The sequence below is a fragment of the Hordeum vulgare genome, chromosome 4H (assembly GCF_904849725.1).
Source record: "Hordeum vulgare subsp. vulgare chromosome 4H, MorexV3_pseudomolecules_assembly, whole genome shotgun sequence".
NCBI classification, from domain to species: Eukaryota; Viridiplantae; Streptophyta; class Magnoliopsida; order Poales; family Poaceae; genus Hordeum; species Hordeum vulgare.
This window is the reverse complement of record NC_058521.1, coordinates 280,619,172-280,644,073: the sequence shown is the minus strand read 5'-3', so window position 1 is coordinate 280,644,073 and position 24,902 is coordinate 280,619,172.

Here is a 24,902-nt window from a genome sequence, read left to right as displayed (position 1 = left end):
TACCAGACGGACTCCGATCGCGACGAAATTCGACAGGAGGCCTGGCTATATTAAAATAAGACCACACGTCAAATCTCAACCCGACCAGAGAAAGTTTAACGCACACTTTTAAAACAGGGTTAAGACGGTGCCGCGGGCGCGTGCGTGTGCGGTTAGGCTCGGAACGAACAATTACGATAACCGGCAACTAACAACAGATGCAACGTTTGAAAATTGGCGGCAACGGAGATGCCGATGCAATGCAGATGATGCGCATGATGCGATGAAGATGTGACAAAAGAAAATAGGCACACGACGAAAACGGAAAGAAAAGGGGAATCTTCTGGAACGTCGGCATCGGGGTATCACAATGGGTTTTTGAACCCACGGTTCCCTTTCTTTACCATGCTTCCTAGCAGTGAAGTCATTCTTATCGTATCTCTTAGTCTTAGGTTGTGGGTTATCAAGATCAACACTAGGTTCAATCTCCAAATCCTTTTCATTGTTAGGTTGAGCATCAACATGAACATCATTATTGATATTATCATTAGGTTCATGTTCATCACCAGATTGTGTTTCAGCATCAGAGACAGAGGCATCGTTTGGACTCTCAGGGGTAGCAGGGTTGCTATCGTGTAGGTCCCTATCATCTTCCTTCTTCTTTCTAGGATGACTAGGTGCATCAGTGCTAACTCCTTGAGAATCTTGACCATTCTCTTCGGATGACCCTCAGGATACAAAGGTTCCTGGGTCATTCTACCGCCTCTAGTGACGACTCTAATGGAATTGTCATTCAACTCATTGAGCAAGTCATTCTGAGCTTTAAGTACTTGTTCTACCTGAGTAGTAACCATAGAGGCATGTTTACTCAGAAGCTTAAGATCATTGACATTTCTGTCCACACAAGCACTTAAATGACTAAGCATACGAGCATTCTTTTCCAATTGTCTGCTAACATAATCATTGAAACCTTGTTGTTTGGCAACAAAGTTATCAAATTGATCCGTGCATAAGCTAGCAGGTTTATCAAAAGAAATATCACTCTCATCAAACCTACGCAGAGAATTTAGTTCTACTACCTGTATCAGGTTATCGAGACCATGGATCTCCTTGATAGGTGGTATATTTTTGACATCTTTAGATTTAATGCCTTTCTCTCGCGTAGTTTTCTTGTCTTTTTGCATATCTTCAGGACTGAGGAAAAGAATACCTCTTTTCTTCGGAGTTGGCTTAGGAGGTAGTTCGGGGATAGTCCAAGCATTCTCATTGCACAAGATGTTATTCAACAGAATCTCAGCTTGTTCTATGGTTTGTTCCTTAAAAACACTACCGGCCCAACTATCTAGGTGGTCTTTAGAAGCATCGGTAAGTCCATTATAGAAGATATCAAGTATTTCATTCTTCTCAAGAGGGTGATGAGGCAAAGCATTCACTAGGTGGAGGAGCCTCCCCCAAGCTTGTGGGAGACTCTCTTCTTCAGCTTGAGCAAAGTTGTATATTTCCTGCAATGTGGCTTGCTTCCTATGGGCAGGGAAATATTTTTCAGAGAAGTAGTAGACAATATCCTGGGGGCTACGCACACAACCAGGAGCAAGAGAAGTGAACCAGGTCTTAGCATCATCCTTTAGCGAGAAAGGAAACTACTTGAGGATATAGTAGTGGCGGATCTTTTCCTCACTAGTGAATAGGGTGGCTATATCGTGCAATTCGGTAAGATGGGCTACAACAGTTTCAGACGCATAACCATGAAAAGGATCAGATTCGACCAAAGTGATTAACTCATGGTCGACAGAGAATTCGTAAGTCTTATCGGTCACAAAGATAGGCGAAGTGGCAAACTTCGCGTCGTATTTCATCCTAGCATTCAGAGAATTTTCTTTCCACTTGTGCAGAGGTTTCTCAACATCATAGCTATCCTTACATGCAAGAAAGTCCTCAGCTATCTCTCCCTCCATAACATAGCACATATTATGCAATTCAGGCATATTAGCAGGTTCTACTTCAATAGTATCAGCAGTTTCAGAAGTATCATCACATCTAGCAGCAACTCTAGCAATTTATGCATCAAGGGCACCTAGTGGCAAAGCAGTATCAGGCATGGCATCATCAGGCATAGTATCAAGCATAGCATCATGGGCAGCAGAAGTAGCGTCATCAAGCACAGGCGACATATCAAGATTTCTAGTAGGAGGCGAAGTCACAAACTTACTCATAACTGAAGGTGAATCAAGTGCAGAGCTAGATGGCAGTTCCTTACCTCTATCAAGATTTCTAGCAGGAGGCGAAGTCGCAAACTTACTCAAAACTGAAGGTGAATCAAGTGGAGAGCTAGATGGCAGTTCCTTACCTCTCCTTGTAGTGGAAGGCAAGATTTTAGTTCTTGGATATTTCAGATTCCTCATAGTGATCAGCAGACGTCAATCCCAAATGACTTAGAGAATATAGTTGTGCCTCCCCGGCAACGGCACAAGAAAAAGACTTTGATGACCCACAAACGTATGGGATCGCAACAGTTTTCAAGCGTAGACTATTCGACCCAAATTTGTTGGTTCGCCAAGGGAAGCGGAAGAATATTCTCAAGTATTAGCAGCTGAGTTTATCAGATTTAACCACACCTGAAAGATTATTTTCTGCAAGCAAATTATCAGTAGCAAAGTAGTATGATAACAACGGTGCTAGAAACGATGTGTTGACAAGGCAGACTATTCCTAACTGTTGTATCAATGGCGCCAGTAAGTTGTCCGTGGACAGGAAATATTTTTCCCTGACAATGGTGTCGGAAAAGGATATTGCAACAAGTAACAGCGAAGTAGCAAGGAACAGCAGTAGCAGCAGCAGCGGACTAGCAGCAGTAGCAACAGTAGTAGCAAAGTGACAGCAGTAGCAGCAAAGTGGCCCAATCCCTTTTGTAGCAAGGGACAAGCCTAGAGAAAGTAATGTAGCGAGGACCAGTAGTAAAAGACTCGTAGGCAGTAGATCGGTGATGGATGAGTATGACGGATGTGATTCATCATGTAACAGCTATAACACGGAGAGATAAGTAACTAGCTCCCGTTCGTCAATCTAATGTAGGCATGTATTACGATGTAGTCATACGTGCTTAGGGAAAAGAACTTGCATGACATCTATTGTCCATCCCTCCCGTGGCAGCGGGGTCCTAATGGAAACTACGGGATATTAAGGTTCTCCTTTTAATAAAGAACCGGACCAACGCATTAACACTTGGTGAATACATGAACTCCTCATACTATGGTCATCCTGGGAGTCATTCCGGTTATTGTCACTCCGGGGTTGTCGGGTCATAACACATAGTAGGTGACTACAACTTGCAAGATAGGATCTAAAACACACATATATTAGCGACAACATAATAGGTTCAGATCTGAAATCATGGCACTCGGCCCTAGTGACAAGCATTAAGCATAGCCAAGTAGTAGCAACATCAATCTAGAACATAGTGGATACTAGGGATCAATCCCCATTAAAACTAACTCGATTACATGATAGATCTAATCCAACTCATCACCGTCCAGCAAGCCTACGATGAGATTACTCACGAACGATGAAGAGCGTCATGGAATTATCGATGGAGGAAGGTTGATGATGACGATGGGGATGATTTCCCCTCTCCGGAGCCCGTAACGGACTCCAAATCTGCCCTCCAGATGAAGAACAGGATGTGGCGGCCCCTCCGTATCGCAAAACGCGATGAAACATTCTCTCTGATTTTTTTCCAGGCGAGACGGAAGATATAGAGCTGAGTTTCGGGGCGGTGGACCCTCCGGTGGATCTTTGCGCAGGTATTTTTCTTTTATTCCAGAAAAAATCTCCGTAAATTTTCAGGACATTCTGAGAACTTTTATTTCTGCACCAAAACAAGACCATGGCAATTCTGCTGAAAACAGCGTCAGTCCGGGTTAGTTCCATTCAAATCATGCAAATTAGAGTACAAAACAAGGGAAAAAGAGTTAGGAAAAGTAGATACGACGAAGACGTATCACGCCCCACTTTGCCCCTCATCTCCATGCTGAAGGGGTCAAAGGGGAAGGCGCGACATGGCCCTAGGAGGGGCCACAGGCGATGGGATAGGCATCCCACCGAAGTATCGGAGGCCGCCACCGAAGAAGACCGCGGGGGGTCACGTGCAAGAGGCTCAAGAGACCGAGCCCCCGTGGAGTGCGAGAGAAGAGGCCTCGGGATGCCCGGCGACCTCCGGAGCAGGCAGCGCTGATCCACCTCCCCGGTCGCCGAAGGGAAACCTGAAGAACAAGGGTTCACAAGATAGGCGCATAAACGGAGGACGAGGGGGAACAGAGGTGCTTACTCGTCAATGTCCATCAACTTCTTCCTCGTCGGAGGCCTCGCGCCGGGGGGCGACCGCCCTTGCGCAACCTCCTCTTCCAGCCGACAGGGGCGACCCAGCGAGGCTCGGAAGTGGGGGAAGCGCTTTCCACCGTCGACTGATCACCACCACCAACCCCGGCTTGACGCGAAGCTAGAGCCGGGAGGACGGGCGGCGGCGGCCGCCCACCCTGGTCATGAGGGTAACCGCACAACCAGGGTCTTCAGGGTGGTGGGGGAACCCCAGGGGGCGCGGCCTCCGGGTAACTCCTTTCCACCTCAGGAAGGAGCACCCATTCATTAAAGAGCGGCATCTCCACGGCAAGAGCTCCCGGGGGCTTGAAGCTTTACAACGGCAAGCCGTTCGGGGGAAGCTCGTCAGGATTCCCACCGGTTAGCCGGCGAAGTAGCTCACGCAAGACATGAGGGAAAAGGGGACCAATTGGGTCCTCATCGAGTCGTTGGGCCGTGTGTAGGCCCACATGGGGCGGGAGTGGCGTTGGAGGGGAGAAATCCATTGACAGATAAACTCGCGCACCACCATCGCCATCGTCACCCCCGCACGCCTCAGCTCTTCCAGCCGGATCAAGACCGGCGCGAGCGAGAGGTCACTAAGTTCTTTGCACTCCCACCCCCGGTTCGATGTCACGGGGGTCGGCGGAGGTTAGACCAGAGCTCCAGCCTAGGCAGCCTAAACCTGCACCCACTGCCGCCGGAACCCTTCCGCTTCGGGGAGGAGCTCAGCGTATAGGACCCCAGGGGCTGTTGCATCGACAGTTCTCAAGGACGTGCACCCGGAGCACTGCACCTCGGAGATCAACTGAAGGGAAAAGAAATGGCGGAGCAATGCAACGGAAGGAGTAATGCCAACAAAAGCCTCGCACAAGAACTCGAAGGCAGAGAGGAGGACCAAAGAACGGGGGTCAAGGTGGAGCGCATGAATGTGGTAATGCGAAATCACTGCATTGATGAAGCCAGAGAATGACAGCAGTACACCAGAAATGAGGGCGTGGAAATGGAAAGGAACCTCGAGGGACACCCTCTCCCGCCGAGGCCAAGAGCCTGGCCAGATCTGTGTGCCCCTTACTCATTGAGTCGGCAGCAACTACTAGCTAAACCTTCTTCAACCCCTCGAGGTTCACGACCGTTAACCGTTCCAACGCGGGCCAAGGCGCCGCTGGGACGGTCGGGCCCCACGAGCCTCCACATTTCCCCCCTTTCTGAGGCATGACAGAGAGAACAAGGGAACAACGACAGGAGACGTGTGGGTCAGAAGAAGAACCAGCAGTTCGATCGACAGAAGGAAGTGCCGGCGACAGAATGGAGAGGGGGCGGAGATGATCGGCAGACGCAGGTGAGGAGATGATGTGCAGAGAGGACGAGCTCGCCGTTTTAAAGGCCCGGTCCACAGGTGTTTAGGGCCCACGACACTTCGGGCCACCCTCAAGGCTCCGCCAAGAAGCCAACCCAGGGGCGTCATAAGTCTCCAACGTATCTATAATTTTTGATGGTTTCATGCTATTATCTTGTCAAACTTTGGATGTTTTGCATGCCTTTTATATATTTTTTGGGACTAACTTATTAACTCAGTGCCAAGTGCCAGTTCCTGTTTTTTCCATGTTTCTGACCCCTTTCAGAGGAGGATTTTGAACGGAGTCCAAATGGAGTGAAACTGCCAAAAAGATTTTTTCCCGGAGCAGAAAAACATCACAGAGCCGAAGAATCACGGCAGGGGGCCACCAGGGACCCCAAAAGCCCTCATGGCGCGGCAAGGGGGGCACGGCCCCCTGGCTTGTGGGATACCTGAGGCCCCTTTGCCCTAGGTTTTCCGCCAATATATCCCCAAAAACTCCACAAAAAATCAGGAGATCATCGAAAGTACGTTTCCACCGCCGCAAGCTTCTGTCTTCGCAAGATTCCACCTTGGGCACGTTCTGGTGCCCTGCCGGAGGGGTGGTTCGGATACGGAGGGCTTCTTCATCAACACCATGACCTCTCCACTGATGCGTGAGTAGTTCACCATAGACCTACGGGTCCATAGCTAGTAGCTAGATGGCTTCTTCTCTCTCTTGGATCTTCAATACAAAGTTCTCCATGATCTTCATGGAGATCTATCCAATGTAATCTTCTTTTGCGGTGTGTTTGTCGAGATTCGACGAATTGTGGATTTATGATCAGATTATCTATGAATCTTATTTGTGTTTCTTCTGATCTCTCTTATGCAAGATTTCATATCCTCGTAATTCTCTTCGAGTTGTGGGTTTTGTTTCGCCAACTAGATCTATGATTCTTGCAATGGGAGAAGTGGTTGGTTTTGGGTTCATACCGTGCGGTGACATCACACAGTGACAGAAGAGGTAGCGAGGCACGCATCGTGTTGTTGCTATGAAGGGTAAAAAGATGGGGTTTTCATCATTGGTTTGAGATTATCCCTCTACATCATCTCATCTTGCTTAAGGCATTACTATGTTCGTCATGAACTCAATACACTAGATGCATGCTAGATAGCGGTCGATGTGTGGAGTAATAGTAGTAGATGCAGAAAGTATCGGTCTACTTGTCTCGGACGTGATGCCTATATGTATGATCATTGCCTTAGATATCTTCATGACTTTGCGCGGTTCTATCAATTGCTCGACAGTAATTTGTTCACCCACCGTGATATTTGCAATTTTGAGTGAAGCCTCTAGTGAACACTATGGCCCCCGGGTCTACACAACTTCTTACTTTGTTGGACTTTCCGCCTTCAGATCTCACTTTGCAAACAATCTTGAAGGGATTGACAACCCCTTTGTAGCGTTGGGTGCAAGCTCTTTTGTGTTTGCGCAGGTACTCTGGACTTGACGATATTCTCCTACTGGATTGATACCTTGGTTCTCAAACTGAGGGAAATACTTACTGCTCCTGTGCTGCATCACCCTTTCCTCTTCAAGGGAAAAACCAACGCAAGCAAGTCTTCGTCAACGCGTCAATTTCTTGCGTTGTTCTTCGAGAAGTAGCAAGAAGTATTTCTGGCGCCGTTGCCGGGGAGGATCAAGTCAAGAACTCATCCAAGTAATTGTCGCAAACTCATCTCTTGCATTTACTTTTTTCACCAGTTGCCTCTCGTTTTCCTCTCCCCCAATTCACCAATTTGCCTTTTTCGTTTGCCTTTTCGTTCGCCCTTTTCTCTCGCTTGCTTTCTTTTCCCTTGTGTGCCATGTGCCTTCAATATTCTTGCATCTTCGCTTGCTATAAATCTAGTGATATGTATCCTCATCCACTTGCTAATCTCTTTAAGAGATCCAATTATGTTGATCCAATTGCTAGTGAGTTGAGTGCACTTGACTATCTTTATGGAGTTTTGCTTGAGATGCGTGAATCTAAAAATTGTGAGGAAGAAATTTATGAAGTGATTCACGAGGGCTCCTTGGATGAAAAGCATGATTGCAATGGTTTCACTATAAATTCTATTAGTGAAAATCATGCTAAAAATATGCAAAACCCTAAGCTTGGGGATGCTAGTTTTATTATGTCCACTACTTGTTGCAATGATCATGAGTGGGGCGATGATTTTCTTATGATCTTGAAAATTTGTTTAAGCCTCATGATGAATATGATATTTGAAATATTATTTAAAGTGGGTTTGGAGAAGTCATGACTTTAGTTGATGATAATCCCACTATTTTTTAAGAGCGTCAACTTTGCATGCATGTGGATCACGAAAAGAATATCCTATGTGATATTTACATTTTTGAATTTGATTATGATCCCACATGTAATTTCTATGAGAGAGGAAAATATTGTGGTAGAAACTTTCATTTTACCAAATTACTTCTCGTTATGTTGAGATTGCTATTGTCTCTTTCTTCTTCCTTGCACTTGGTAACTATTGGTTGTCTTGCCAATTTGTTTTCCTATGAAATGCATATGCATAGGAAGGATGTTATACTTAGATGTGATTTTCACATGCTTTATGATGCTCTCGTCGTGCTTCAATTCTTGTCTTTTGTGTGAGCATCATTGAATTATCAATGCCTAGCTAAGGTCGTTAAACAATAGCGCTTGTTGGGAGGCAACCCAATGAATTTATCTTTTTCTTTCTATTTTGTTGCATCCACGCCATCATAATTCTGTTATGATTGCGTCTTTCATGTTTCTTTTTGTGTTTGAGCCAAGCAAAACCTTTATGACTAGTCTTGGTAATGGTTGTTTGATCCTGCTGGAAAAAGACAGAAACTTCTCACTCACGAGATGATTTTTCATTTTTATTCACAAAGAGCTTTTGAGTTTATTCTTTTTGCATCTGGTTTATATGCCTTTTTCCCACGCAATCGTAATTTTTCAGAATTTCTGAGGTACCATAAGTATAGGAAGTATACAGATTCCTACAGACTGTTCTGTTTTTGACAGATTCTGTTTTTGTTGAGTTGGTTGCTTGCTTTGTTGAAACTCTGGTTAGTATCGGGGGGGTACTAGCCATGGAAAAGTGAGAATGCAGTAGCCCAACACCAATATAGATAGAATTCAAGTTTTCTACAGTACCAAAAGAGGTGGTAGTTTGTTTTCTTGTGCTAATGATATCACGAGTTTCATTTTAAGTTTTGTGTTGTGAAGTTTTCAAGTTTTGGGTGATGTTCTCATGGACAAAGAGATAAGGAGTGGAAAGAGCTCAAGATTGGGGATGCCCAAGTCATCTCGAGCCAAATTCAAGGACACCAAAAATCCTAAGCTTGGGGATGCCCCGGGAAGGCATCCCCTCTTTCGTCTTCAATCCATCGGTAACATTACTTGGAGCTATATTTTTATTCACCACATGATATGTGTTTTGCTTGGAGCGTCTTGTATCGTAGGAGTCTTTTCTTTTTTTTGTGTCACAATCATCCTTGTTGCACACCTTTTTGAGACAGAGAGACATGCACTCATCGTGATTTTGCTAGAATGCTCATAGTGCTTCACTTATATCTTTTGAGCTAGATACTTTTGCTCTATGTGCTTCACTTATATCTTTTAGAGCACGGTGGTGCGTGACTTGGTAGTTTGCTTATTCTATGAAAGTAGTCCCAAAGGTGATAGGTACCCAAATAGGATCCATCTTCCTATGCATTGAGTAGATAGAGAAGTCTTGTTTCCTCTCAATTAGTTTTGAGACGTGGATTTGGTAATACTAAGAGCTATGTTAGTAGGGTGTTGTGAATCTAGAAATACTTGTGTTGAAGTTAATGATTCCCGTAGCATGCACGTATGGTGAACCGCTATGCTAGGAAGTCGGAGCATAATTGATCTATTGATTGTCATCCTTTGTGTTGAGGTCGGGATTGCGCGATGGTTAACATCTACCAACCCTTCCCCTAGGAGTATGCATTTAGCACTTTGTTTTGATTACTAATAAAAACTATTGCAACAAGTATGTGAGTTCTTCATGACTAATATGAGTCCATGGTATAGATGCACTTTCACCTTCCACCATTGCTAGCCTCCCTAGTGCCGCGCAATTCTCGCCGGTACGCAAACCCACCATATGCCTTCCTCAAAACAGTCACCATACCTACCTACTATGGCATTTTCATAGCCATTCCGAGATATATTGCCATGCAACTCCCACTGTTCCATCTCATGACTTCTGCCATCACTCTTATATTGCCATTGCATGATCTTAAGATAGCTAGCGAGATGTTCCAACGTCATACGCTATGCTAGATCGTTGCACATCCCCGTACACTGCCGGAGGCATTTCCTATAGAGTCATCATCATTTTGAGCTTTGAGCTGCGAGGAAATAAAAGTGTGATGATCATCATTGTTAGAGCATTGTCCCATGTGAGGAAATAAAAAAAAGAGGCCAAAGAGCACACAAAATAAAGAGAAAAAGAAAAGAAAAAAAAGACAGGCCCAAGAGCCCAAATAAAAAAGGAGTGAAAAAGAGAGAAGGGACAATGCTACTATCCTTTTCCACACTTGTGCTTCATAATAGCACCATGTTCTTCATGATTGAGAGTTGCTTGCTTTTTCACTACCATATGCTAGTGGGAATATTCATTATATAACTTGGCTTGTATATTCCAATGATGGGCTTCCTCAAAATTGCCGTAGGTCTTCGTGAGCAAGCAAGTTGGATGCACACCCACTAGTTCTCCTTTTGAGCTTTCACATACTTATAGCTCTAGTGCATCTCTTGTTTGGCAATTCCTACTCATTCACATTGATATCTATTAATGGGCATCTCCATAGCCCTTTGATACGCCGACTCAATGTGACCAACTCCTCCTTTTTGTCTCACAACCACCACACACTCTATTCCACCTATAGTGCTATATCCATGGCTCACGCTCATGTGTTGCGTGATAGTTATAAAAAGTTTGAGAAAGAAAGAGTGTGCAAACAATTACATGGCCAATACCGGGGTTGTGCATGATTTACATTAGTTGTGTGAGGATGATGGAGCATAGCCAGACTATATGATTTTGTAGGGATAACTCTCCTTGGCCTTGTTATTTTGAAAGTTCATGATTACCTTGCTAGTTTGCTTGAAGTATTATTGTTTTCATGTCAATAGAAAACTATTGTTTCGAATCTTACGGATCTGAATATTCATGTCACGTGAAAGAAGTTGCAAAGGACAACTATGCTAGGTAGCATTCCACATCAAAAATTCATTCTTTATCACTTCCCTACTCGAGGACAAGCATGAGTTAAGCTTGGGGATACTTGATACTCTCCAACGTATCTATAATTTTTGATGGTTTCATGCTATTATCTTGTCAAACTTTGGACGTTTTGCATGCCTTTTATATATTTTTTGGGACTAACTTATTAACTCACTGCCAAGTGCCAGTTCCTACTTTTTCCATGTTTTTGACCCCTTTCACAGGAGGATTTTGAACAGAGTCCAAACGGAATGAAATTGCCAAAAAGATTTTTTCCGGAACAGAAAAAGATCAGAGAGTCGGAGAATCAGGGCATAGGCCACCAGGGACCCCACAAGCCCTCATGGGGCGGCCAGGGGGGCCCGTGGCCGACTGGCTTGTGGGCTCCCTGAGGCCCCTTTGCCCTATATATCCCCAAAAATTCCACAAAAAATCATGAGATCATCGAAAGTACTTTTCCGCCGCCGCAAGCTTCTGTCTCCGTAAGATCCCGTCTGGGGCATGTTCTGGTGCCCTGCCGGAGGGGGATTCGGATACAGAGGGCTTCTTCATCAACACCATGACCTCTCAGATGATGCGTGAGTAGATCACTAGAGACCTACGCGTCCATAGCTAGTAGCTAGATGGCTTCTTCTCTCTCTCGGATCTTTAATACAAAGTTATCCATGAGCTTCATGGAGATCTGTCTGATGTAATCTTCTTTTGCGGTGTGTTTGTCGAGATCCGATGAATTGTGGATTTATGATTAGATTATCTATGAATCTTATTTGAGTTTCTTCTGATCTCTCTTATGCATGATTTCATATCCTTGTAATTCTCTTCGAGTTGTGGGTTTTGTTTGGCCAACTAGATCTATGATTCTTGTAATAGGAGAAGTGCTTGGTTTTGGGTTCATACCGTGCGGTGACCTCACCCAGTGACAGAAGGGATAGCGAGGCACGTATCATGTTGTTGCTATCAAGGGTAAAAAGATGGGGTTTCCATCATTGGTTTGAGATTATCACTCTACATCATGTCATCTTGCTTAAGGCGTTACTCCGTTCGTCATGAACTCAATACACTAGAAGCATGCTGGATAGCGGTCGATGTGTGGAGTAATAGTAGTAGATTGAGAAAGTAACGGTCTACTTGTCTCGGACGTGATGCCTATCTGTATGATCATTGCCTTAGATATCGTCATGACTTTGCGCGGTTCTATCAATTGCTCGACAGTAATTTGTTCACCCACCGTGATATTTGCAATTTTGAGAGAAGCCTCTAGTGAAAACTATGGGCCCCGGGCCTAGTCCACACCATATTTTCAGCTTTACACTTTTTACTTCGTTGCACTTTCCGCCTTCAGATCTCACTTTGCAAACAATCTTGAAGGGATTGACAACCCCTTTATAGCATTGGGTGCAAGTTATTTTGTCTTTGCGCAGGTACTCTGGACTTGATGAGATTCTCCTACTGGATTGATACCTTTGTTCTCAAGTTGAGGGAAATACTTAATACTCCTGTGCTGCATCACCCTTTCCTCTTCAAGGGAAAAGCAACGCAAGAAAGTCTCCGTCAAAGCGTCAATTTCTGGCGCTATTGTTTGAGAAGTAGCAACGCGCCTTGGACAGGGGGCTACTCTCGGCATTGTAGGAATGGGGGTACCCATACCTGCCTGCCTGCGGCCCATGGACGGCTTGCTTCACCAACCCAAGATCAACTGGTGCAACGTTACCCGGGAAGGCCCTCACGAGAAGCGAAGCCTCGCGAGGAGGAGCAGCATCAAGACCCGCCGGGGACCTCCTCAGGACCCCTACAGAGTAGGGGACATTCCCAGGCAAGGTCGGGCCTCAGGAGTCAAGGGTGACGCCAGGAAAGGACAAGCGAGCAGCAGATGGCAGGACGAGGCAGTTTCCCCTTTAGTGCAAAGGAGGTGGGAGTGTACGAGGGTTCCAAAGGCATCTTCCAAAGGTTTCTCTTCTAGTGCAACGAAGCAGCCGCCCCCCGCCAGTAGGGTAAACGTCATCCTCGGGCCCATCCCTGGAGCGCGGGCAAGTACTTTGCACGCGAAGACCACCTTTGGGCAGGGGCGCATGTTCCCCTGTCGCCCTTTTAAATTGAACGCTGTGGGATCCTTTCCAGCATGTCAGGGAAAACCAACACCTATAGAAAACTCGAGGAGTCCCTTGATCGTTTGGCGGGAAGAGAGAGGTATGGAATCGAGAGCGGAACTAGCGATCAACACCGGCAAGGTCCTTTTTATTCAGGTTCGGGCCGCTTGACATGTAAAACCCTACTCCTACTTAGTTTGTATTGTGTGCTTATTGTAAGGTGGTTTTGCTACTGTAACTTAGTAGGTGATTAGGGAGTCTTTGATCCCCAAAAAGTCTAACCCCTAAGAATGAGCTTTGAGCCCGCTTTTATAGGCAAAGGGGTCACCAACAGTATGCTCACGGGATGCACACTGAACATTGTTCACCGCTCTACTTCGCTGGTGGTGTCAGGGGCAGTAAATGCCTTGTCTGACCCCTGACCTGGCGCAAGATAGTTGTGACACGTACTCAGGTGAATCTACACCTCGGCCTTGTTATGGCACACGAGGGATGTGCTGGAGCGGTCAGATTGTGGTAGAAACTGGTGGGGACACCTCGCGAGCGAACAAGGGCTTGCTGGCCTAGAGCCTCCATCGGGTGGCTTGGTAACCTCGATGGCAAGGAGGGCTTGCCGGGGGCCTTGATCACTTTCCCTGCAAAGAGTTCTTCCCGGGGGCCTTGAACACTTTCCCGACAAGTAGGGCTTGGCAAGGGGCTTTGCCAGTCTGTGCGAGCCTTCCCGGCAAGGGAAACTTGCCTGGGTCTTGTTATTCTTTGGGTAGTCTTCCCGATGAAGCGGACTTGCCGGGGCCTTGGGAACCTTCCCGACAAGGAGGGCTTGTCGGGGCCTTGCGTCTGGAGCCCTTGCACTCAACACCCCTAGCAGTGAGGGAAGGGCATGGCCTCGGCGGGTCTTGGACTGTCTTTCTGCTGCTCTTCCCGGTACACTGCCATCAAGGGCGTGACCGATGCCCGTCCACAAGTCTGGGGCACATGGGACCCCAGTGTCTAGTGCACCGACAGGAGCCCCCAGGCCTGGGCAATGCACGCGTGTGGGGCGTTGCTTGGCTAGGCCCAAAGTAGTGCATGGCCTTCCTCACAAGGGGACTGTGTAGCTTTGGAGCCGTTGCGGGCGGCCCTTCCCCATGTCGCGCATAAACACGCGAGGTAGAGAACTGCGCGCACAGTAGCCTCCGCACCTCCTAACGCATTACTTCCACGCGTGAAGCATGCGTAGTAGGGCAAGGGCCGCCCCCGCATGCATTGGTGCAGCAGGGTGGTTCCCTGTTCGCCGTGATCATGGGTGATTCGGCGAGAGGGGCGGCGGTTTCGGGAGTGAGGGGAGCTCGCCCCCCGCGCCTCACCCTATAAATTAGGGAGTTTGCGAGGGGGTTTTGCTCATCCATCAGCTCGTGGAACATCCACCACCCCTAGGTTGCATCTGTAGAATCTTTTCTAGCTCCAAGTCGCGCTCGCCCCTAACCATGGCTAGGGGACGAGGGAGGCCACCATCGACTGCCAGGGCGGCAAGTGGATCCCAGTCGGGTCATGCCACAACATCAACGAGTGCAGCTGCGGAGGGCGGCACGAGCATCCGTGGGGGCGGAGGGGCGACGAGCCGCGGTCGCCGCGGAGGCCGTGGACGGGGGAGGCGGAGTGCTACTCCAGCATCTCCGTCTTCTCCCGTGCTTGGCGGACACTCGGACGGGATGGCACTGGAGTTCGTCGTGGAGCTGCACGGCGTCCCGCGTGGCCATTTGCATCTCCCTCGCCATTTTTCTAGTGCGATGGAGGCCGCCAAGCCCCCTGTCTTGTGGTTGCAGGCGTACGGTTGCTCCCACGGCGCTATGCAAGTGCGCCGGAGTACCTGAAGCGCCGCTCCATGTTGCTCGGGAGGGGCATATCCTTTGCCCGCGCCCTTTGCCCGCGCCCGAAGCCTCGAGGATGGGCATATCCTCCGCTTCAAGCTAGCGGAGGATAATATGTTGTCTGTCAAGTTTTACGGGTGCTCAGGTGTGCCTCTCGGCTCCTGCGAAGAGAGCTCGAGTGGCACCGAATGTCGCTCCTCGAGCAATAGTGACGAGGAGGACAGCGGCGACAGTGGCGCTCTTGGCACGTCAGGATCTCGGGGTTAGTTTGGAGGACGACTCCACGAGCTCCGACTGACTGTCGGCCCTGCCGCCGAGGCCCGCTCACGCGTCTCCCCCGCCCAGTGGGGTTACTCTGCAGGAACCTGCATCGACGCCTCGTCTTTGAGGAGGTGCGATCGCGGGCTCTGGCTTCTTCATCCCCTCGGGTCGCCCTGTCTTCCTCCCTTGTTCTCCTACGCGTAGTGTTGGTCTTCTTGAATTTCTGTCCAGCGAGCCTGGGTTGCGCCGGGGGTCGTCCCGCTTGGGTTGCACCATGGGTCGTCCCGCTTTTTGTCTTCTTGAACTTCTGTCCGGCGAGCATGTCCCTCGCCAAAAGATAGTGTAATAGGTTAGAGTAGCAAAATCTTTCATGTAATATGTCTGAGTTTGTTTCAAACAAATGAATGAAATGTTGTTTCCCTTGCGTGTGATCCTTCTCCTTGAATGATACGCTTTTTGCATTTTTCGGAAGCTTGCCCGCGTAACTCGTCCTCCCGCTACTGCTTTGAGGAACGGATCCTTAGCAGTTCTCTTGAGGGGTCGTTACCGACAAGGCTCCTTGCCGCACTCAGTGCAACCATTAGATCGTCGAGCGCGGCTCGAGGCGAAATATGGTGCTATGTAGCCACTTAGACTGTTGAACCGGTTCAAAACGGTGAGAAGGCGCTTTGTGTCCGTTTAGGTCGTTGAACTAGTTCGAAACATAATTAAGGCGCACTGATCCTAACAAGGTTCCATCTACGCGCACGTTTCTCAAACAATGTTTGGGATCTTTCACAAAGGGAACAACCTATCTACTCTGAAATCTCAATCTGAAATATTTATCACTTATCTCTCGTGTCGCGGCACTTCTCCCCGCAGCGCTTGGGCCTTTTGCCGGGGATCCAGATCCCTGACAAGCAGGAGACTATACTCTTCCGACAACTTCCCCTCCGGCAAGGTATTTGCCGACAGTTCTCGACTGTTGTATAGAAGGGGGGTGTCGGAGCATAACTCCTATTCCTGTTTTTCTAGGCCGTATTAATGGAGCCCCCGAGCGCACCTTTGGCAAAGACGTGGTGCTTCTAGGGGAAAAAGCGTTCGGCTGGAGTGCTGGCCTGGGTTCCGGGGCCTGTAGGCGCGTTCTCGACGGTTATGCACCTCTGTGTTGAGGTGCGTCGGCCGGAGTATGCGCCGGAGGCCTCGCCGAAGCCCCCATGCACACCATCAACAGTATCGCACTATCCGGAGCGGTGCGTCAGCCTGGCGCCTTCGAGCTCGAGGTTTGCGTCCCCCCTAGCCCGCGTTCACGCAGGCGCCAGGAGGCTGTTGGCGAAGTAGAGCGACCACTGCTGCGCCCTACTTCGAGGGACCGCAGTGGTGCGCTCAATCTCCCAATATCTGATGCGGAACTTGCTTGAATTCGCGAAGAAGCTCACAACCATCGTCGTCCCCCCTACCTGGTGCGCCAAAGATGTCGGGGAAAACGAACATCTATGGAAACTAGAGGAGTCCCTTGATCGTTTAGCGGGGAGAGGGAGGTATGGCGTCGAGAGTGGAACTAGCCATCAACACCGGCAAGGTTCTTTTTACCTAGGTTCGGGCCACTTCGTGCGTAAAACCCTACTCCTGCTTAGTTTGTATTGTGGGCTTACCGTACGGTGATTTTGCTACAGTAACTTAGTAGATGATTAAGGAGTCTTTGATCCCCGAAAGGTCCAACCCTTAAGAATGCGCTTTGGGTCTCCTTTTATAGGCAGAGGGGTCACCAACAGTGTTCACCTCTCTACTTCTTTAGTGATACCAGGGGCAGTAAATGCCTTGTCCGACCACTGACCTGCCGAAAGGTGGTTGTGACACGTACCCAGGTGAATCGACACCTGGGCCTTGCACGAGCACACGAGGGGCGTGTTGGAGCGGTCGGATTGCGGCAGAAAGTTGTGGGGACACCTGGCGAGGGAAGAGCGACTTGGTGGCCTGGTGTCTCCGTCGGGTGACTTGGTCACCTTCCCGGCAAGGAAGGCTTGCCTGGGGCCTTGAAAACTTTCCCGGCAAGGAGGGCTTGTCGGGGGCCTCGCTAGTCTGTGTGAGTCTTCCCGACAAGGGAAGCTTGCGGGGGTCTTGCTAATCTTCGGGTAGTCTTCCCGACAAAGCGTGCCTCCCGGGGCCTTGGGGATCTTCCCGGAAAAGAGGGCTTGCCAGGGCCTTGCGTCTGGAGCCTTTATATCCCACGCCCCACTTGGTGAGGGAAGGGCTTCGCCTTGGACTGCCTTAGGTTGTTTTCATGCTGCTCTTCCCGGCACGCTGTTGTCAGGGGCGTTGCAAATGCCCATGTACAAGTCAGGGGCACAAGGTACCCCAGTCTTTAGTGCACCGACAGTTGTCGTTGTCGTTGTCATAATTGTCATAGTTCTCAATGTTGTCGTCGTTGTTGTTGTTGTCGTCCTCCTCATCATCGTCGTCATCGTCATTGTGGTTGTTGTCGTTGGTCTTGTTCTTGTTGTTGTTCTTGTTGTTGTTGTTGTTGTTATTGTTGTTGTTGTTGTTGTTGTTGTTGTTGTCGTTATTGTTGTTCTTGTTGTTGTTTTCGTCGTCGTCCTGGCTATTGTTGTTGTTTTTGTTGTCGTAGTTATTTTTGTTGTTGTTTTTGTTGTTGCTCTTGTTGTTGTATTGTTGTCGAGTTCGTCATCCTCGTTGTTGTTGTTGTTGTCGTTGTCGTCGTCTTCGTTGTTATCGTTGTTGTCGATATATCATCTTCGTCATCATTGTCGCCGTCGTCATCGTTGTTGTTGTTGTTGTTGATGATGATGACGATGACATTGTTGTTGTTGGTGGTGGTGGTGGTGTTGCCATTGCTATCGATGTTGTCGTTGCTGTCATTGTTGTAGTTGTTGTTATCATTGTCGTCGTTGTTCTCGTCATTGTCGTTGTTCTCGTCGTTCTCGTCGTCATTGCAGTTGTAGTTGTTGTTGTTGTTGTTGGTTTTGTTGTTGTTGTGGTTGATGTTGTTGTTGTTCTTGTTGTCATCATCCTCGTCGTCATCTTTGTCATTGTCATCATCGTCGTTGTTGTCGTCGTCGTCATTGTTATTGTTGTTGTTGATGTTGTTGTTGTAGTTTTGTTGTTGTTGTTGTTGTTGTTGTTTTTCGTCGTCGTTGTCTTTGTTTGCGTCGTCGTCGTCGTCGTCGTTGTTGTTGTTGTTGTTGTTGTTATTGTTGTTGTTGTTGTTGTTTTTGTTGTAGTTGTTCTCGTTGTTGTTGTTTTTGTTGTTATTGTTGTTGTTGTCGTCGACGTCGTTGTCTTAGTTGTTGTTTTTTTATTGTTGTTGTTGTTGTCGTTGTTGTCGCTGTTTTCGTTTTTGTTGTTGTATCGTTATTGTCATTGTTCTCGTCGACATTGTTGTCGTTATTGTCATTGTCATAGTCGTCGTCCTTGTTGTTGTTATTGTTGTTGTTGTTGTTGTCCTTGCTATCGTTGTTGATGTTGTTGTCGATGTTGTCATCGTTGTTGTTATTGTTATCGTAGTTGTCGTTGTTGTCGCCGTTGTCGTTGTTTTTGTCGTCGTCGTTGTCATCGTTGTCGTGGTAGTCTCTCTTGTTGTTCTGGTTGTTGTTGTCATTGTTATCATTTTCCTCATCATTGTCGTTGTTGTCGTCGTTGTCATCGTTCTTGTTGTTGTTGTTGTTTCTATTGTTGTTGATGTTGTTGTCTATATTATCGTCATTGTTGTTGTTGATGTTGTCGTAGTTTTCGTTGTACTCGTTGTTGTTGTTGTTGTTGTGGTTGTTGTTGTTGCGGTTGTTGTTGTTGTTGTGGTTGTTGTTGTTGTTGTTGTTGTTCTCGTCGTCATAGTAACCATGGTAATAATAAATTACTAGTGCCTACTACTATGGGGGGGAGTAAGCGAAAAAGTCCATCGGAGCGACAGTAAAAAATTATTACCGCTCAGAGGGCGGTACTAAAAAATTACTACCGCTGGCCCTTATGCATAAACATCAGAGATGGGTATGGAGCTCCATTGTAGCTAGGGAAAAGGTGGCGCACTAAATGTGTACGTGATGATTCCACCCAAACGTTTCCGACGCGGACCCCCTCTTAATAGTATGGCTTTCCTATGACTCAATCGCACCAAAGAGAAAGGTAGATAGCAACCATCTTCGAGAGATTCCGAGGGGCATCGAATTGTCTTGTGCCTAGATATGAATTATCTAAAATGCTCAATGCACACGATTAGCCCGCACAGGCATTGTCATGAATCACTAAAACCACATAGGAAGAAATATGCCCTAATAGCTATTGACGTTGTTGTCGATGTTGTCGTCGTTCTTATTATTGTTGTCGAGTTGTTGTTGTTGTCGTTGTTCTCCTTGTTGTCGTCGTTATCGTTGTTGTTGTCATCATCGTCGTTGTTGTCGCTGTTCTCGTTTTTGGCTCTGTTGTTGTTGTCCTTGTTGTTGTCATTGTTATCGTTGTTTTGGTCGTCCTTTTTGTTCTTGTTGTTGTTGTTGTTGTCGTTGGTATCGCTGTTGACGTTGTTGTCGATGTTTTCTTCGTTGTTGTTGTTGTCATCGTGGTTGTTCTTGTTATTTTTGTTGTTGTTGTGGTTGTTGTTTTTGTCGTTGTTATTGTTGTTGTTGTTGTTGTCCTCGTCGTCGTCGTTGTTCTTGTTATTGTTCTTGTCTTTGAGGTTGTTGTTGTTGTTGTTGTTGTTGTGTTGGTTGTCGTTTATGTCATTGTTCTTGTCATGGTCGTTGTTGTCTTTGTCGTCGTCGTCATCGTTGTTGTTGTTGTTGTTGTTGTTGTTTTTGTTGTTGTTGTTGTTGTTGTTGTTGTTGTTTTTCTCTTCATTGTCGTTGTTGTCGTCCTTGTCATCGTCATCATTGTTGTTGTTCCCGATGTTTTTGTTGTTGTTGTTGTTGTTGTTGTTGTTGTTTTGTGGTTGTTGTTGTTGTCGTCGTCCTCGTAGTGTCTATTTTTGTTGTTGTTGTTGTTGTTGTCGTCGTCGTTGTTGTGTCTATGGCGTTGTGGTTATTGTTGTCTCTGTTGTCGTTGTTGTCTCTGTTCTCGTTGTGGTTGTTATTGTCTCTACTCTCGTTGTGGTTGTGGTTGTTGTTGTCGTTGTTCTCGTTGTTCTCGTCGTTGTCGTTGTTGTCGTCGTTGCCGTCATCCTTATCGTTGTTGTCGCAGTTGTTGTTGTCGATGTGGTCGTCGTCGTTCTTGTTGTCGTTGTTGTTGTTGTTGTCGTAGTTGTTGTTCTCGTCGTTGTCGTTGTTGTCGTCGTTGTTGTCGTTGTCGTCGTCGTTGTTGTTGTTGTTGTTGTTGTGGTTAGTTATGGTTGTTGTTGACACTTTATTTGTTGCTGTAGTTGTTGTTGTTTTGTTGTTGTCGTCGTTGTTTTTTTTGTTGTTGTCGTCGTCGTTCTTTTTTTGTTGTCGTCGTCGTCGTTTTTTGTTGTCGTCGTTGTTGTTGTTGTTGTTGTTGTTGCCATTGCTCTCGTTGTTCTCGTCATTGTCGTTGTGGTTGTCCTTGTTATTGTTTTTTGTTGTTGTTGCTGTTGTTGTCGTCGTCTTCATTGTCGTTGTCGATTTTGTTATTGTTATCACTTTTGTTATTGTTGTCGCTGTTTTTGTTGTTGTTGTTGTTGTCGTAGTTCTCGTTGTTCTCATCATTGTCGTTGTTTTCGTCATTGTTGTCGTCTTAGTTGTTGTTGTTGTTGCAATTGTTGTTGTTGTTGTTGTTCTCGTTGTTGTTGTAATTGTTGTAGTTGTGGATGTCGTCATCGTCTTCGTGGTCGTCGTTGTCGTCGTCCTCATCGTTATCGTCGTCGTCGTCGTCATCGTCGTCGTCCTTGTTGTTGTGTTGTTGTTGCGGATGTTGTTGTTCTGCAACCATTAGATCGTCGAGCGCAGCTCGAGGCGAAATAAGGTGCTATGTAGCCACTTAGACTGTTGAACATGTTCGAAATAGTGAGAAGGCACACTATGGCCGTTCAGGTCGTTGAACTAGTTTGAAACAGAACTAAGGTGCAGTGATCCTCACAAGGTTCCATCTATGTGCAAGTTTCTCAAACAAGGTTTCGGATCTTCCAGAAAGGGAACAACCTATCTACTCTGAAATCTCATCTGAAATATTTATCACTTATCTGTCATACCGCGGCACTTCTCCTCGCAGCGCTTGGGTCCTTTGCCGGGGCCTCAAATCAACGGCAAGCAGGAGACTATACTCTTCCGGCAACTTCCCCTCGGGCAAGGTATTTGCCGACTGTTCTCGACTGTCGTACAGGAGGGGGGTTGCCAGAGCATAACTCTTTTTCCTGTTTTGCCTGGTCGTGCTGACGAAGCCCCCGAGCGCACCTTTGGCGAAGACGTGATGCTTCCGGGGGAAAGCGTTCGGCTGGAGTGCGTGCCTGGGTTCCAGGGCCTGTAGGCTCATTCTCGACGGCTATGCACCTCTCCGTGGAGGTGCGTCGGTCGGAGTATGTGCCGGAGGCCTCGCCGGAGCCCCTAGGCGTGCCTCGACAGCAGCACTGTCCCAGAGCGGTGCGTTAGCCTGATGCCTTCGAGCTCGAGGTCTCCGTCCCTCTAGCGTGCGTTCGCACAGCAGGGCGCTCGCGCACGCGTTAGGAGGCCGTGGTGAAGTAGAGCGACCATCGCTGCGCCCTTCTTCGAGGGACCGCACTGGTGCGTTCAATCTCTCAAGATCTGACGCGGAGCTTGCTTGAATCCGCGAAGAAGCTCTCAACCATCGCTCCCCCTACCTCACGCGCCAAAGATGTCGAGGAAAACCAACACCTATGGGAAACTCGAGGAGTCCCTTGATCGTTTGGCGGGGAGAGAGAGGTATCGCATCGAGACTGGAACTAGCGATCAACACGGGCAAGGTCCTTATTAGCCAGGTTCTAGCCGCTTGACGAGTAAAACCCTACTCCTGCATAGTTTGTATTGTGTGCATACTGTATGGTGATTTTGCGACAGTAACTTAGTAGGTGATTAGGTAATCTCTGATCCCCAAAATGTTCAACCCCTAAGAATGAGCTTTGGGCCTCCTTTTATAGGCAAATGGGTCACCAACACCGTGCTCACGGGATGCACAATGAACAGTGTTCACCGCTCTACTTCTTCGGTCGTGTTAGGGGCAGTAAATGCCTTGTCTGACCCCTGACCTGTTGCAAGATTGTTGCGACACGTACCCAGGTGAAACGACACCTCGGCCTTCTGGTGGCAGCTGAGGAATGTGATAGAGGCGAAGTTGTCCATGTCTTTCGATGAGATCGTGGGTATCGTTTTGGTGGAGTAGACTTTGACGATCCGACTACGAACGTGTGAGGACGTCGCGCCTTAGCAGTCGCTGAACCAACTTCGAGAGGTTATTGACCACGCGGGAGCACGATCAACCTGACCATGAAGGTCTGTTTCCTGCAAGCAAACGAAGAACAAGCAAGAAACCAAGATGCAATCAAGATATTGCGAATATAAGAGGAAAGCTGTAGTGATGAAGGTGGGGTTCTGTGACGCCTTTGTCTGGTCGTAGAACACAAACGAAGAACGCAATGTTGCAGCTATGGCAAACTTGTAATCTAAACAAAACCCAAGTCTAAATGGTGTCCTAAGGGTTGTATATATGAGGGAATAGAGAGGCAATTTTGTGACCCTTGGAGGAGGGGTCCGGAAACGGCCCTAAACTCGGTTTTCGCACACATACGGACTCTAAAATTAGCCTATATTATGGTATTTCGAAATTACATGGGCCTGACCAAAAAATAAGGTGGCGCAACACCTATAATAGCCTATGGACGAAATTTATGACAAAAAAAACAATGACAACATCGACAAGAATGACAACAACGACAACATCGATAACAACAACAACGACGACGACATCAACGACTACAACGAGAACAATGACAACAACGACTACTACTACTACAACAAAACCGGAAAAACAACAACGATGACAACTACGTCAACGATGACGACGATGATGACAAAGATGACGACAAGGACGACAACAACAACAACGACAACAACAACAACAACCAAAACAACAATAAGGACAACCACCACCAACACCACCACCACCACCACAACGACAACAACAACAACGACGACGATGACGACTACATTGACGATGACAAGGAAGACAAGAACGACAACGACAACAACGAAGAGAACAATGACAACTAAGGAAACAACAACAACAACAACGACAACATCAACAACAATGACAACAGCGACAACAACGGTAACAACAAAAACAACAACGATGACGACAATGACGACAACAAGAACAAGAACAACAAGAACAACAACAATAATAACAACAACAAAAAAAATAAGGGCAACCACAACGACAACAACATAAACAATAACAACAACAGGCCACAATGACGAAGACGACCACGGCAACAACAACAACAACGACAACAATGATAACAACAACATCAACGACAACAACAACAACAACAACAATAGAGAAAACAACGAAGATGATAACGAAGAGCACGACGACAAAAACAATAACAACAACAACAACAACAACAACAACACCAACATAAAAACAAGAACACTAACAACCACAACAACAACAACAACGACAACAACAACAGCGAAGACGACGAGGACGACGACGACGACAACTACGACAACAACGAGAATGACGGGAACAACGAAAACAACGACGACAACAACGACAACAACGACAACAGCGACAACAACGACAACAACAACAACAACCAAAATAACGACGACGACGACAACAACGAGAATGACGGAAACAATAACAAGAACGATAACAAAAACAATGACAAGAGCGACATTAACGACAACACAGACAACAACGACAACAACAACAACAACAATAACAACAACAACAACAACGATGACGACGATGACGACGACGACGACAACGATGGCAACAATGACAACGATAACAATCACGAGAACAACGACAACAATGACAACTATGACAACAACAATAACAAAAAAAACAATGACCACATCGACAACAATGACAAAAGTAACTGCAACGACAACAACAACAACAAGGACGACGAAAACAACGACAACAACGAATACGACGAGAACAACGACAACAACAACAACTACTACTACTACAACAAAAACGACAACAACAGCAAAAACAACAAAGATGACAACGACGTCAACGACAACGAGGACGACGATTATGACAAAGATGATGACAAGGACGACAACAACGACGACGACGACGACAACAACAACAATAACAAAAACAACAACAATAAGAACAACCACCACAAACACCACCACCACCACCACAACGGCAACAACGCCGCCGACGACTTTGACAATGACAATGAGGACCAGAACGACAACGACGACAACGATGAGAACAACGACAACTAAGGAAACAACAACAACAACGACAACATCAACAACAATGACAACAACGGCAACAATGGTAACAACAAAAACAACAACGATGACGACAGTGACGACAACAACGACAACAACGAGAACAACAACAACAACAACAACAACAACAACAACAACAACAACAACAACAAAAACAACAACAACAACGACAACAACAACAAAAATAACGACTACGACAACAACAACAACAACAACAACAACAACAACAACAACAATGACGACAGCGACGACGATGACAACAACAACAACGATAACAACGACATCAACAACAACAACAACAACAACAAGAACAACAACAACAACAACAACAACAACAACAACAAAAACAACAAAGACGACGACGAGAACAACAACAACAACATGAAAA